This window comes from Strongylocentrotus purpuratus, unplaced genomic scaffold (assembly GCF_000002235.5).
Source record: "Strongylocentrotus purpuratus isolate Spur 01 unplaced genomic scaffold, Spur_5.0 spur5_scaffold_21, whole genome shotgun sequence".
Lineage (NCBI taxonomy): Eukaryota > Metazoa > Echinodermata > Echinoidea > Camarodonta > Strongylocentrotidae > Strongylocentrotus > Strongylocentrotus purpuratus.
The window spans coordinates 43,872,996-43,888,462 of NW_022145607.1; positions in this window are offsets into that span (position 1 = coordinate 43,872,996).

A 15,467-nucleotide genomic window follows, 5' to 3' on the forward strand; every position below is an offset into this window, starting at 1 on the left:
ATATAGAAAGGGGTGGGGGTTAATACATTCGTTGCTGATTTCCCATTTGCTTTTAATGTGCTCAAACTCACATGAAATGTAGATTATTATATTCCTCATCGAATACGGGTGCACAAATTCGAGCAGCCGACATTAAAAAGGTTTTATTTGAGCGCATATCAACCAATGTCCAGAAGAAACTTAAACTTTTGGTGCATATAACGTCCAGAGTATATAGAAAGGGGTGGGGGTTAATACATTCGTTGCTGATTTCCCATTTGCTTTTAATGTGCTCAAACTCACATGAAATGTAGATTATTATATTCCTCATCGAATACGGGGTGCACAAATTCGAGCAGCCGACATTAAAAAGGTTTTATTTGAGCGCATATCAACCAATGTCCAGAACAAACTTAAACTTTTGGTGCATATAACGTCCAGAGTATTTAGAAGGGGGTGGGGGGTATTTTGTTGCTTATTTCCCATTTGCTTTAAATGTGCTTAAACTCACATGAAATGTAGATTATTATATACCTCATCGAATACGTGGTGTAAAAATTCTAGCAACCGACATTAAAAAGGTCTTATTTGAGCGCATATCAACCAATGGGGCAGAACAAACCTAAACGTATAGCGCATAACATGTAGAGTATATCGGTGAGGGGGTTTCCGGCTTTAATACAGACGCCACTATTTCCCATTTGCCTTAAATTTGCTGAAACTCACATGAAATGTAGATTATTTCAAACCTCATCGAATACCGGGTGCAAAAATTCTAGCAGCCGACTTTAAAAAGGTCTTACTTGAGCGCATATCAACCAATGTGGCAGAACAAACATTAATGTATAGCGCATAACATGTAGAGTATATCGGTGAAGGGGGTTTCGGGCTTTAATACAGTCGCCGCTATTTCCCATTTGTCCTAATTTTGCTGAAAATCACATGAAATGTAGATTATTATATACCTCACCCAATACGGGGTGCAAAAATTCTAGCAGCTGACAATTAAAAGGTCTTATTTGAGCGCATATCAACCAATGTCCAGAACAAACCTAAACGTTTGGCGCATATAACGTCCAGAGTATATAGAAAGGGGTGGGGTTAATACATTCGTTGCTGAATTCCCAATTGCTTTTAATGTGCTCAAACTCACATGAAATGTAGATTATTATATTCCTCATCGAATACGGGGTGCACAAATTCGTGCAGCCGACATTAAAAAGGTTTTATTTGAGCGCATATCAACCAATGTCCCGAACAAACTTAAACTTTTGGTGCATATAACGTCCAGAGTATTTAGAAGGGGGTGGGGGTTAATACATTCGTTGCTGAATTCCCAATTGCTTTAAATGTGCTCAAACTCACATGAAATGTAGATTATTATATTCCTCATCGAATACGGGGTGCACAAATTCGTGCAGCCGACATTAAAAAGGTTTTATTTGAGCGCATGTCAACCAATGTGGCAGAACAAACCTAAACGTATAGCGCATAACAAGGAGAGTATATCGGTGAAGGGGGTTTCGGGCTTTAATACAGTCGCCGCTATTTCCCATTTGCCTTAATTGTGCTGAAAATCACATGAAATGTAGATTTTTATATACCTCACCCAATACAGGGGGGCAAAATTATAGCAGCTGACAATAAAAAGGTCTTATTTGAGCGCATATCAACCAATGTCCAGAACAAACCTAAACGTTTGGCGCATATAACGTCTAGAGTACATTGTATATAGAAAGGGGTGGGGTTAATACATTCGTTGCTGATTTCCCATTTACTTTAAATGTGCTTAAACTCACATGAAGTGTCAATTATTATATACCTCATCGAATACGTGGTGCAAAAATTCTAGCAGCCGACTTTAAAAAGGTCTTATTTGAGCGCATATCAACCAAAGTGGCAGAACAAACCTAAACGTATAGCGCATAACAAGAAGTGTATATCAGTGAAGGGGGTTTAGGGCTTTAATACAGTCGCCGCTATTTCCCTTTTGCCTTAAACTTGCTGAAAATCACATGAAATGTAGATTATTATATACCTCATCGAATACGTGGTGTAAAAATTCTAGCAACCGACATTAAAAAGGTCTTATTTGAGCGCATATCAACCAATGTCCAGAACAAACCTAAACGTTTGGCGGATATAACGTCCAGAGTATATAAAAGGGAGTGGGGTTAATACATTCGTTGCTGATTTCCCATTTGCTTTAAATGTGCTCAAACTCACATGAAATGTAGATTATTATATTCCTCATCGAATACAGGGTGCACAAATTTGGGCAGCCGACATTAAAAAGGTTTTATTTGAGCGCATATCAACCAATGTCCAGAACAAACTTAAACTTTTGGTGCATATAACGTCCAGAGTATTTAGAAGGGGGTGGGGGTTAATACATTCGTTGCTGATTTCCCATTTGCTTTAAATGTGCTTAAACTCACATGAAATGTCAATTATTATATACCTCATCGAATACGTGGTGTAAAAATTCTAGCAACCGACATTAAAAAGGTCTTATTTGAGCGCATATCAACCAACGTGGCAGAACAAACCTAAACGTATAGCGCATAACATGTAGAGTATATAAAAGGAAATGGGGTTAATACAATCGTTGCTGATTTCCCATTTGCTTTTAATGTGCTGAAACTCACATGAAATGTAGATTATTATATACGTCATCGAATACGTGGTGTAAAAATTCTAGCAACCGACTTTAAAAATGTCTTATTTGAGCGCATATCAACCAATGTCCAGAACAAACCTAAACGTTTGGCGCATATAACGTCCAGAGTATATAAAAGGGAGTGGGGTAATACATTCGTTGCTGATTTCCCATTTGCTTTAAATGTGCTCAAACTCACATGAAATGTAGATTATTATATTCCTCATCGAATACGGGGTGCACAAATTTGAGCAACCGACATTAAAAAGGTCTTATTTGAGCGCATATCAACCAATGTCCAGAACAAACTTAAACTTTTGGTGCATATAACGTCCAGAGTATTTAGAAGGGGGTGGGGGGTATTTTGTTGCTTATTTCCCATTTGCTTTAAATGTGCTTAAACTCACATGAAATGTCAATTAGTATATACCTCATCGAATACGTGGTGTAAAAATTCTAGCAACCGACATTAAAAAGGTCTTATTTGAGCGCATATCAACCAATGTGGCAGAACAAACCTAAACGTATAGCGCATAACATGTAGAGTATATCGGTGAGAGGGTTTCGGGCTTTAATACAGACGCCGCTATTTCCCATTTGCCTTAAATTTGCTGAAAATCACATGAAATGTAGATTATTATATACCTCATCGAATACGTGGTGTAAAAATTCTAGCAACCGACATTAAAAAGGTCTTATTTGAGCGCATATCAACCAATGTCCAGGACAAACCTAAACGTTTGGCGGATATAACGTCCAGAGTATATAAAAGGGAGTGGGGTTAATACATTCGTTGCTGATTTCCCATTTGCTTTAAATGTGCTCAAACTCACATGAAATGTAGATTATTATATTCCTCATCGAATACAGGGTGCACAAATTTGGGCAGCCGACATTAAAAAGGTTTTATTTGAGCGCATATCAACCAATGTCCAGAACAAACTTAAACTTTTGGTGCATATAACGTCCAGAGTATTTAGAAGGGGGTGGGGGTTAATACATTCGTTGCTGATTTCCCATTTGCTTTAAATGTGCTTAAACTCACATGAAATGTCAATTATTATATACCTCATCGAATACGTGGTGTAAAAATTCGTGCAACCGACTTTAAAAAGGTTTTATTTGAGCGCATATCAACCAATGTCCAGAAGAAACTTAAACTTTTGGTGCATATAACGTCCAGAGTATATAGAAAGGGGTGGGGGTTAATACATTCGTTGCTGATTTCCCATTTGCTTTTAATGTGCTCAAACTCACATGAAATGTAGATTATTATATTCCTCATCGAATACGGGGTGCACAAATTCGTGCAGCCGACATTAAAAAGGTTTTATTTGAGCGCATATCAACCAATGTCCAGAACAAACTTAAACTTTTGGTGCATATAACGTCCAGAGTATTTAGAAGGGGGTGGGGGTTAATACATTCGTTGCTGAATTCCCAATTGTTTTAAATGTGCTCAAACTCACATGAAATGTAGATTATTATATTCCTTATCAAATACGGGGTGCACAAATTCGTGCAGCCGACATTAAAAAGGTTTTATTTGAGCGCATATCAACCAATGTCCAGAACAAACTTAAACTTTTGGTGCATATAACGTCCAGAGTATTTAGAAGGGGGTGGGGGTTAATACATTTGTTGGTTATTTCCCATTTGCTTTAAATGTGCTTAAACTCACATGAAATGTCAATTATTATATACCTCATCGAATACGTGGTGTAAAAATTCTAGCAACCGACATTAAAAAGGTCTTATTTGAGCGCATATCAACCAACGTGGCAGAACAAACCTAAACGTATAGCGCATAACATGTAGAGTATATAAAAGGAAATGGGGTTAATACAATCGTTGCTGATTTCCCATTTGCTTTTAATGTGCTGAAACTCACATGAAATGTAGATTATTATATACGTCATCGAATACGTGGTGTAAAAATTCTAGCAACCGACTTTAAAAATGTCTTATTTGAGCGCATATCAACCAATGTCCAGAACAAACCTAAACGTTTGGCGCATATAACGTCCAGAATATATAAAAGGGAGTGGGGTAATACATTCGTTGCTGATTTCCCATTTGCTTTAAATGTGCTCAAACTCACATGAAATGTAGATTATTATATTCCTCATCGAATACGGGGTGCACAAATTTGAGCAGCCGACATTAAAAAGGTTTTATTTGAGCGCATATCAACCAATGTCCAGAAGAAACTTAAACTTTTGGTGCATATAACGTCCAGAGTATATAGAAAGGGGTGGGGGTTAATACATTCGTTGCTGATTTCCCATTTGCTTTTAATGTGCTCAAACTCACATGAAATGTAGATTATTATATTCCTCATCGAATACGGGGTGCACAAATTCGAGCAGCCGACATTAAAAAGGTTTTATTTGAGCGCATATCAACCAATGTCCAGAACAAACTTAAACTTTTGGTGCATATAACGTCCAGAGTATTTAGAAGGGGGTGGGGGGTATTTTGTTGCTTATTTCCCATTTGCTTTAAATGTGCTTAAACTCACATGAAATGTCAATTATTATATACCTCATCGAATACGTGGTGTAAAAATTCTAGCAACCGACATTAAAAAGGTCTTATTTGAGCGCATATCAACCAATGTGGCAGAACAAACCTAAACGTATAGCGCATAACATGTAGAGTATATCGGTGAGGGGGTTTCGGGCTTTAATACAGACGCCGCTATTTCCCATTTGCCTTAAATTTGCTGAAAATCACATGAAATGTAGATTATTATATACCTCATCGAATACGTGGTGTAAAAATTCTAGCAACCGACATTAAAAAGGTCTTATTTGAGCGCATATCAACCAATGTCCAGAACAAACCTAAACGTTTGGCGCATATAACGTCCAGAGTATATAAAAGGGAGTGGGGTTAATACATTCGTTGCTGATTTCCCTTTTGCTTTAAATGTGCTCAAACTCACATGAAATGTAGATTATTATATTCCTCATCGAATACGGGGTGCACAAATTTGAGCAGCCGACATTAAAAAGGTTTTATTTGAGCGCATATCAACCAATGTCCAGAACAAACTTAAACTTTTGGTGCATATAACGTCCAGAGTATATAGAAAGGGGTGGGGGTTAATACAGTCGTTGCTGATTTCCCATTTGCTTTTAATGTGCTCAAACTCACATGAAATGTAGATTATTATATTCCTCATCGAATACGGGGTGCACAAATTCGTGCAGCCGACATTAAAAAGGTTTTATTTGAGCGCATATCAACCAATGTCCAGAACAAACTTAAACTTTTGGTGCATATAACGTCCAGAGTATTTAGAAGGGGGTGGGGGTTAATACATTCGTTGCTGAATTCCCAATTGCTTTAAATGTGCTCAAACTCACATGAAATGTAGATTATTATATTCCTCATCGAATACGGGTTGCACAAATTCGTGCAGCCGACATTAAAAAGGTTTTATTTGAGCGCATATCAACCAATGTCCAGAACAAACTTAAACTTTTGGTGCATATAACGTCCAGAGTATTTAAAAGGGGGTGGGGGTATTTTGTTGCTTATTTCCCATTTGCTTTTAATGTGCTCAAACTCACATGAAATGTAGATTATTATATTCCTCATCGAATACGGGGTGCACAAATTTGAGCAGCCGACATTAAAAAGGTTTTATTTGAGCGCATATCAACCAATGTCCAGAAGAAACTTAAACTTTTGGTGCATATAACGTCCAGAGTATATAGAAAGGGGTGGGGTTAATACATTCGTTGCTGATTTCCCATTTGCTTTTAATGTGCTCAAACTCACATGAAATGTAGATTATTATATTCCTCATCGAATACGGGGTGCACAAATTCGAGCAGCCGACATTAAAAAGGTTTTATTTGAGCGCATATCAACCAATGTCCAGAACAAACTTAAAATTTTGGTGCATATAACGTCCAGAGTATTTAGAAGGGGGTGGGGGGTATTTTGTTGCTTATTTCCCATTTGCTTTAAATGTGCTTAAACTCACATGAAATGTCAATTATTATATACCTCATCGAATACGTGGTGTAAAAATTCTAGCAACCGACATTAAAAAGGTCTTATTTGAGCGCATATCAACCAATGTGGCAGAACAAACCTAAACGTATAGCGCATAACATGTAGAGTATATCGGTGAGGGGGTTTCGGGCTTTAATACAGACGCCGCTATTTCCCATTTGCCTTAAATTTGCTGAAAATCACATGAAATGTAGATTATTATATACCTCATCGAATACGTGGTGTAAAAATTCTAGCAACCGACATTAAAAAGGTCTTATTTGAGCGCATATCAACCAATGTCCAGAACGGTCCTAAACGTTTGGCGCATATAACGTTTAAAGTATATAGAAGGGGGTTGGGGTTAATACAATTGTTGCTAATTTCCCATTTGCTCTAAATGTGCTGAAACTCACATGAAATGTAGATTATTTTAAACCTCATCGAATACCGGGTGCAAAAATTCTAGCAGCCGACTTTAAAAAGGTCTTATTTGAGCGCATCTCAACCAATGTGGCAGAACAAACATTAATGTATAGCGCATAACATGTAGAGTATATCGGTGAAGGGGGTTTCGGGCTTTAATACAGTCGCCGCTATTTCCCATTTGTCTTAATTTTGCTGAAAATCACATGAAATGTAGATTATTATATACCTCACCCAATACGTGGTGTAAAAATTCTAGCAACTGACATTAAAAAGGTCTTATTTGAGCGCATATCAACCAATGTCCAGAACAAACCTAAACATTTGGCGCATATAACGTCCAGAGTATATAAAAGGGAGTGGGGTTAATACATTCGTTGCTGATTTCCCATTTGCTCTAAATGTGCTGAAACTCACATGAAATGTAGATTATTTTAATCCTCATCGAATACCGGGTGCAAAAATTCTAGCAGCCGACTTTAAAAAGGTCTTATTTGAGCGCATCTCAACCAATGTGGCAGAACAAACATTAATGTATAGCGCATAACATGTAGAGTATATCGGTGAAGGGGGTTTCGGGCTTTAATACAGTCGCCGCTATTTCCCATTTGTCTTAATTTTGCTGAAAATCACATGAAATGTAGATTATTATATACCTCACCCAATACGTGGTGTAAAAATTCTAGCAACCGACATTAAAAAGGTCTTATTTGAGCGCATATCAACCAATGTCCAGAACAAACCTAAACGTTTGGCGCATATAACGTCCAGAGTATATAAAAGGGAGTGGGGTTAATACATTCGTTGCTGATTTCCCATTTGCTCTAAATGTGCTGAAACTCACATGAAATGTAGATTATTTTAAACCTCATCGAATACCGGGTGCAAAAATTCTAGCAGCCGACTTTAAAAAGGTCTTATTTGAGCGCATCTCAACCAATGTGGCAGAACAAACATTAATGTATAGCGCATAACATGTAGAGTATATCGGTGAAGGGGGTTTCGGGCTTTAATACAGTCGCCGCTATTTCCCATTTGTCTTAATTTTGCTGAAAATCACATGAAATGTAGATTATTATATACCTCACCCAATACGTGGTGTAAAAATTCTAGCAACCGACATTAAAAAGGTCTTATTTGAGCGCATATCAACCAATGTCCAGAACAAACCTAAACGTTTGGCGCATATAACGTCCAGAGTATATAAAAGGGAGTGGGGTTAATACATTCGTTGCTGATTTCCCATTTGCTTTAAATGTGCTCAAACTCACATGAAATGTAGATTATTATATTCCTCATCGAATACGGGGTGCACAAATTTGGGCAGCCGACATTAAAAAGGTTTTATTTGAGCGCATATCAACCAATGTCCAGAAGAAACTTAAACTTTTGGTGCATATAACGTCCAGAGTATATAGAAAGGGGTGGGGGTTAATACATTCGTTGCTGATTTCCCATTTGCTTTTAATGTGCTCAAACTCACATGAAATGTAGATTATTATATTCCTCATCGAATACGGGGTGCACAAATTCGTGCAGCCGACATTAAAAAGGTTTTATTTGAGCGCATATCAACCAATGTCCAGAACAAACTTAAACTTTTGGTGCATATAACGTCCAGAGTATTTAGAAGGGGGTGGGGGTTAATACATTCGTTGCTGAATTCCCAATTGCTTTAAATGTGCTCAAACTCACATGAAATGTAGATTATTATATTCCTTATCGAATACGGGGTGCACAAATTCGTGCAGCCGACATTAAAAAGGTGTTATTTGAGCGCATATCAACCAATGTCCAGAACAAACGTAAACTTTTGGTGCATATAACGTCCAGAGTATTTAGAAGGGGGTGGGGGTTAATACATTTGTTGGTTATTTCCCATTTGCTTTAAATGTGCTTAAACTCACATGAAATGTCAATTATTATATACCTCATCGAATACGTGGTGTAAAAATTCTAGCAACCGACATTAAAAAGGTCTTATTTGAGCGCATATCAACCAACGTGGCAGAACAAACCTAAACGTATAGCGCATAACATGTAGAGTATATAAAAGGAAATGGGGTTAATACAATCGTTGCTGATTTCCCATTTGCTTTTAATGTGCTGAAACTCACATGAAATGTAGATTATTATATACCTCATCGAATACGTGGTGTAAAAATTCTAGCAACCGACATTAAAAATGTCTTATTTGAGCGCATATCAACCAATGTCCAGAACAAACCTAAACGTTTGGCGCATATAACGTCCAGAGTATATAAAAGGGAGTGGGGTAATACATTCGTTGCTGATTTCCCATTTGCTTTAAATGTGCTCAAACTCACATGAAATGTAGATTATTATATTCCTCATCGAATACGGGGTGCACAAATTTGAGCAGCAGACATTAAAAAGGTTTTATTTGAGCGCATATCAACCAATGTCCAGAAGAAACTTAAACTTTTGGTGCATATAACGTCCAGAGTATATAGAAAGGGGTGGGGTTAATACATTCGTTGCTGATTTCCCATTTGCTTTTAATGTGCTCAAACTCACATGAAATGTAGATTATTATATTCCTCATCGAATACGGGGTGCACAAATTCGAGCAGCCGACATTAAAAAGGTTTTATTTGAGCGCATATCAACCAATGTCCAGAACAAACTTAAACTTTTGGTGCATATAACGTCCAGAGTATTTAGAAGGGGGTGGGGGGTATTTTGTTGCTCATTTCCCATTTGCTTTAAATGTGCTTAAACTCACATGAAATGTCAATTAGTATATACCTCATCGAATACGTGGTGTAAAAATTCTAGCAACCGACATTAAAAAGGTCTTATTTGAGCGCATATCAACCAATGCGGCAGAACAAACCTAAACGTATAGCGCATAACATGTAGAGTATATCGGTGAGAGGGTTTCGGGCTTTAATACAGACGCCGCTATTTCCCATTTGCCTTAAATTTGCTGAAAATCACATGAAATGTAGATTATTATATACCTCATCGAATACGTGGTGTAAAAATTCTAGCAACCGACATTAAAAAGGTCTTATTTGAGCGCATATCAACCAATGTCCAGAACAAACCTAAACGTTTGGCGCATATAACGTCCAGAGTATATAAAAGGGAGTGGGGTTAATACATTCGTTGCTGATTTCCCATTTGCTTTAAATGTGCTCAAACTCACATGAAATGTAGATTATTATATTCCTCATCGAATACGGGGTGCACAAATTTGGGCAGCCGACATTAAAAAGGTTTTATTTGAGCGCTCATCAACCAATGTCCAGAAGAAACTTAAAATTTTGGTGCATATAACGTCCAGAGTATATAGAAAGGGGTGGGGGTTAATACATTCGTTGCTGATTTCCCATTTGCTTTTAATGTGCTCAAACTCACATGAAATGTAGATTATTATATTCCTCATCGAATACGGGGTGCACAAATTCGTGCAGCCGACATTAAAAAGGTTTTATTTGAGCGCATATCAACCAATGTCCAGAACAAACTTAAATTTTTGGTGCATATAACGTCCAGAGTATTTAGAAGGGGGTGGGGGTTAATACATTCGTTGCTGAATTCCCAATTGTTTTAAATGTGCTCAAACTCACATGAAATGTAGATTATTATATTCCTTATCGAATACGGGGTGCACAAATTCGTGCAGCCGACATTAAAAAGGTTTTATTTGAGCGCATATCAACCAATGTCCAGAACAAACTTAAACTTTTGGTGCATATAACGTCCAGAGTATTTAGAAGGGGGTGGGGGTTAATACATTTGTTGGTTATTTCCCATTTGCTTTAAATGTGCTTAAACTCACATGAAATGTCAATTATTATATACCTCATCGAATACGTGGTGTAAAAATTCTAGCAACCGACATTAAAAAGGTCTTATTTGAGCGCATATCAACCAATGTCCAGAACAAACCTAAACGTTTGGCGCATATAACGTCCAGAGTATATAAAAGGGAGTGGGGTTAATACATTCGTTGCTGATTTCCCATTTGCTTTAAATGTGCTCAAACTCACATGAAATGTAGATTATTATATTCCTCATCGAATACGGGGTGCACAAATTTGGGCAGCCGACATTAAAAAGGTTTTATTTGAGCGCATATCAACCAATGTCCAGAAGAAACTTAAAATTTTGGTGCATATAACGTCCAGAGTATATAGAAAGGGGTGGGGGTTAATACATTCGTTGCTGATTTCCCATTTGCTTTTAATGTGCTCAAACTCACATGAAATGTAGATTATTATATTCCTCATCGAATACGGGGTGCACAAATTCGTGCAGCCGACATTAAAAAGGTTTTATTTGAGCGCATATCAACCAATGTCCAGAACAAACTTAAACTTTTGGTGCATATAACGTCCAGAGTATTTAGAAGGGGGTGGGGGTTAATACATTCGTTGCTGAATTCCCAATTGTTTTAAATGTGCTCAAACTCACATGAAATGTAGATTATTATATTCCTTATCGAATACGGGGTGCACAAATTCGTGCAGCCGACATTAAAAAGGTTTTATTTGAGCGCATATCAACCAATGTCCAGAACAAACTTAAACTTTTGGTGCATATAACGTCCAGAGTATATAGAAAGGGGTGGGGGTTAATACAGTCGTTGCTGATTTCCCATTTGCTTTTAATGTGCTCAAACTCACATGAAATGTAGATTATTATATTCCTCATCGAATACGGGGTGCACAAATTCGTGCAGCCGACATTAAAAAGGTTTTATTTGAGCGCATATCAACCAATGTCCAGAACAAACTTAAACTTTTGGTGCATATAACGTCCAGAGTATTTAGAAGGGGGTGGGGGGTATTTTGTTGCTTATTTCCCATTTGCTTTAAATGTGCTTAAACTCACATGAAATGTCAATTATTATATACCTCATCGAATACGTGGTGTAAAAATTCTAGCAACCGACATTAAAAAGGTCTTATTTGAGCGCATATCAACCAACGTGGCAGAACAAACCTAAACGTATAGCGCCTAACATGTAGAGTATATAAAAGGGAGTGGGGTTAATACAATCGTTGCTGATTTCCCATTTGCTTTTAATGTGCTGAAACTCACATGAAATGTAGATTATTATATACCTCATCGAATACGTGGTGTAAAAATTCTAGCAACCGACATTAAAAAGGTCTTATTTGAGCGCATATCAACCAATGTCCAGAACAAACCTAAACGTTTGGCGCATATTATAACGTCCAGAGTATATAAAAGGGAGTGGGGTTAATACATTCGTTGCTGATTTCCCATTTGCTTTAAATGTGCTCAAACTCACATGAAATGTAGATTATTATATTCCTCATCGAATACGGGGTGCACAAATTTGAGCAGCCGACATTAAAAAGGTTTTATTTGAGCGCATATCAACCAATGTCCAGAAGAAACTTAAACTTTTGGTGCATATAACGTCCAGAGTATTTAGAAGGGGGTGGGGGTTAATACATTCGTTGCTGAATTCCCAATTGCTTTAAATGTGCTCAAACTCACATGAAATGTAGATTATTATATTCCTCATCGAATACGGGGTGCACAAATTCGTGCAGCCGACATTAAAAAGGTTTTATTTGAGCGCATATCAACCAATGTCCAGAACAAACTTAAACTTTTGGTGCATATAACGTCCAGAGTATTTAGAAGGGGGTGGGGGTTAATACATTTTGTTGCTTATTTCCCATTTGCTTTAAATGTGCTTAAACTCACATGAAATGTCAATTATTATATACCTCATCGAATACGTGGTGTAAAAATTCTAGCAACCGACATTAAAAAGGTCTTATTTGAGCGCATATCAACCAATGTGGCAGAACAAACCTAAACGTATAGCGCATAACATGTAGAGTATATCGGTGAGGGGGTTTCGGGCTTTAATACAGACGCCGCTATTTCCCATTTGCCTTAAATTTGCTGAAAATCACATGAAATGTAGATTATTATATACCTCATCGAATACGTGGTGTAAAAATTCTAGCAACCGACATTAAAAAGGTCTTATTTGAGCGCATATCAACCAATGTCCAGAACGGTCCTAAACGTTTGGCGCATATAATGTTTAAAGTATATAGAAGGGGGTTGGGGTAATAGTATATTTGTAAAGCGCTTAGAGACATTTGTATTAAGCGCTATATAAATTAAATATTATTATAAATTAAATATTATTATTATTATTATTAATACAATTGTTGCTAATTTCCCATTTGCTCTAAATGTGCTGAAACTCACATGAAATGTAGATTATTTTAAACCTCATCAAATACCGGGTGCAAAAATTCTAGCAGCCGACTTTAAAAAGGTCTTATTTGAGCGCATCTCAACCAATGTGGCAGAACAAACATTAATGTATAGCGCATAACATGTAGAGTATATCGGTGAAGGGGGTTTCGGGCTTTAATACAGTCGCCGCTATTTCCCATTTGTCTTAATTTTGCTGAAAATCACATGAAATGTAGATTATTATATACCTCACCCAATACGGGGTGCACAAATTCTAGCAGCTGACAATAAAAAGGTCTTATTTGAGCGCATATCAACCAATGTCCAGAACAAACCTAAACGTTTGGCGCATATAACGTCCAGAGTATATAGAAAGGGGTGGGGTTAATACATTCGTTGCTCAATTCCCAATTGCTTTTAATGTGCTCAAACTCACATGAAATGTAGATTATTATATTCCTCATCGAATACGGGGTGCACAAATTCGTGCAGCCGACATTAAAAAGGTTTTATTTTAGCGCATATCAACCAATGTCCAGAACAAACTTAAACTTTTGGTGCATATAACGTCCAGAGTATTTAGAAGGGGGTGGGGGTTAATACATTCGTTGCTGAATTCCCAATTGCTTTAAATGTGCTCAAACTCACATGAAATGTAGATTATTATATTCCTCATCGAATACGGGGTGCACAAATTCGTGCAGCCGACATTAAAAAGGTTTTATTTGAGCGCATATCAACCAATGTCCAGAACAAACTTAAACTTTTGGTGCATATAACGTCCAGAGTATTTAGAAGGGGGTGGGGGTTAATACATTTTGTTGCTTATTTCCCATTTGCTTTAAATGTGCTTAAACTCACATGAAATGTCAATTATTATATACCTCATCGAATAAGTGGTGTAAAAATTCTAGCAACCGACATTAAAAAGGTCTTATTTGAGCGCATATCAACCAACGTGGCAGAACAAACCTAAACGTATAGCGCATAACATGTAGAGTATATAAAAGGGAGTGGGGTTAATACAATCGTTGCTGATTTCTCATTTGCTTTTAATGTGCTGAAACTCACATGAAATGTAGATTATTATATACCTCATCGAATACGTGGTGTAAAAATTCTAGCAACCGACATTAAAAAGGTCTTATTTGAGCGCATATCAACCAATGTCCAGAACAAACCTAAACGTTTGGCGCATATAACGTCCAGAGTATATAAAAGGGAGTGGGGTTAATACATTCGTTGCTGATTTCCCATTTGCTTTAAATGTGCTGAAACTCACATGAAATGTAGATTATTATATACCTCATCGAATACGGGGTGCAAAAATTCTAGCAGCCGACTTTAAAAAGGTCTTATTTGAGCGCCTATCAACCAATGTGGCAGAACAAACATTAATATATAGCGCATAACATGTAGAGTATATCGGTGAAGGGGGTTTCGGGCTTTAATACAGTCGCCGCTATTTCCCATTTGCCTTAATACATACAATAATGGGCAGTTGTGCACTAACACCAGCCCTAAACACCCATTGTGAAAGCAACTTTGAAGAATTTTTTTATCGTATTCGCTCTTTCGTCTCATGTACATCGAGTCACATTTGATTTAAGAAAAAAAATCTATTGTCATCAATAGGTTACTTTATGCAAAAAGTTATGAAAACTGGCATTTAAAGTAAACGACTTCTTTAAAAGTTGGAAAAGGGACGGGATTATAAACGTAAAATAATGAACAGTGTCTTTATCTTCGTCACTCAGATATATAAAAAAAAAATGACATCGGGAAGTTTAAGGAGAGAGATAAAAAGCGAGAATCCCCCCCCCCCCCAAAAAAAAAAAAGTTCAGGAGAGACAGAAGGTAGAAAAATTAAGAACCCCCCCCCCCCCCAACAACAACAAAAAACAACAACAAACAAACAAACAAACAAACAAGAACAACAAAGAAAAAACAAAACAACGTCAACATTTTCCTTTGCCTGGGAATACTCGATCATCCGTGCATCTGTTAATTGTTAGTGTTGTTTTTTGTTGTTGTTGTCATTATTATTATTTTGTTATTATCATTACCATTTCTATTCTATTTCTATTCTGCTAGTTGTCAAAGCCTGTTCAACATCTAGAACAAGGGTGATCTTCTGCAGACGATACGATAGTTTTATAAACCTCAAATATGA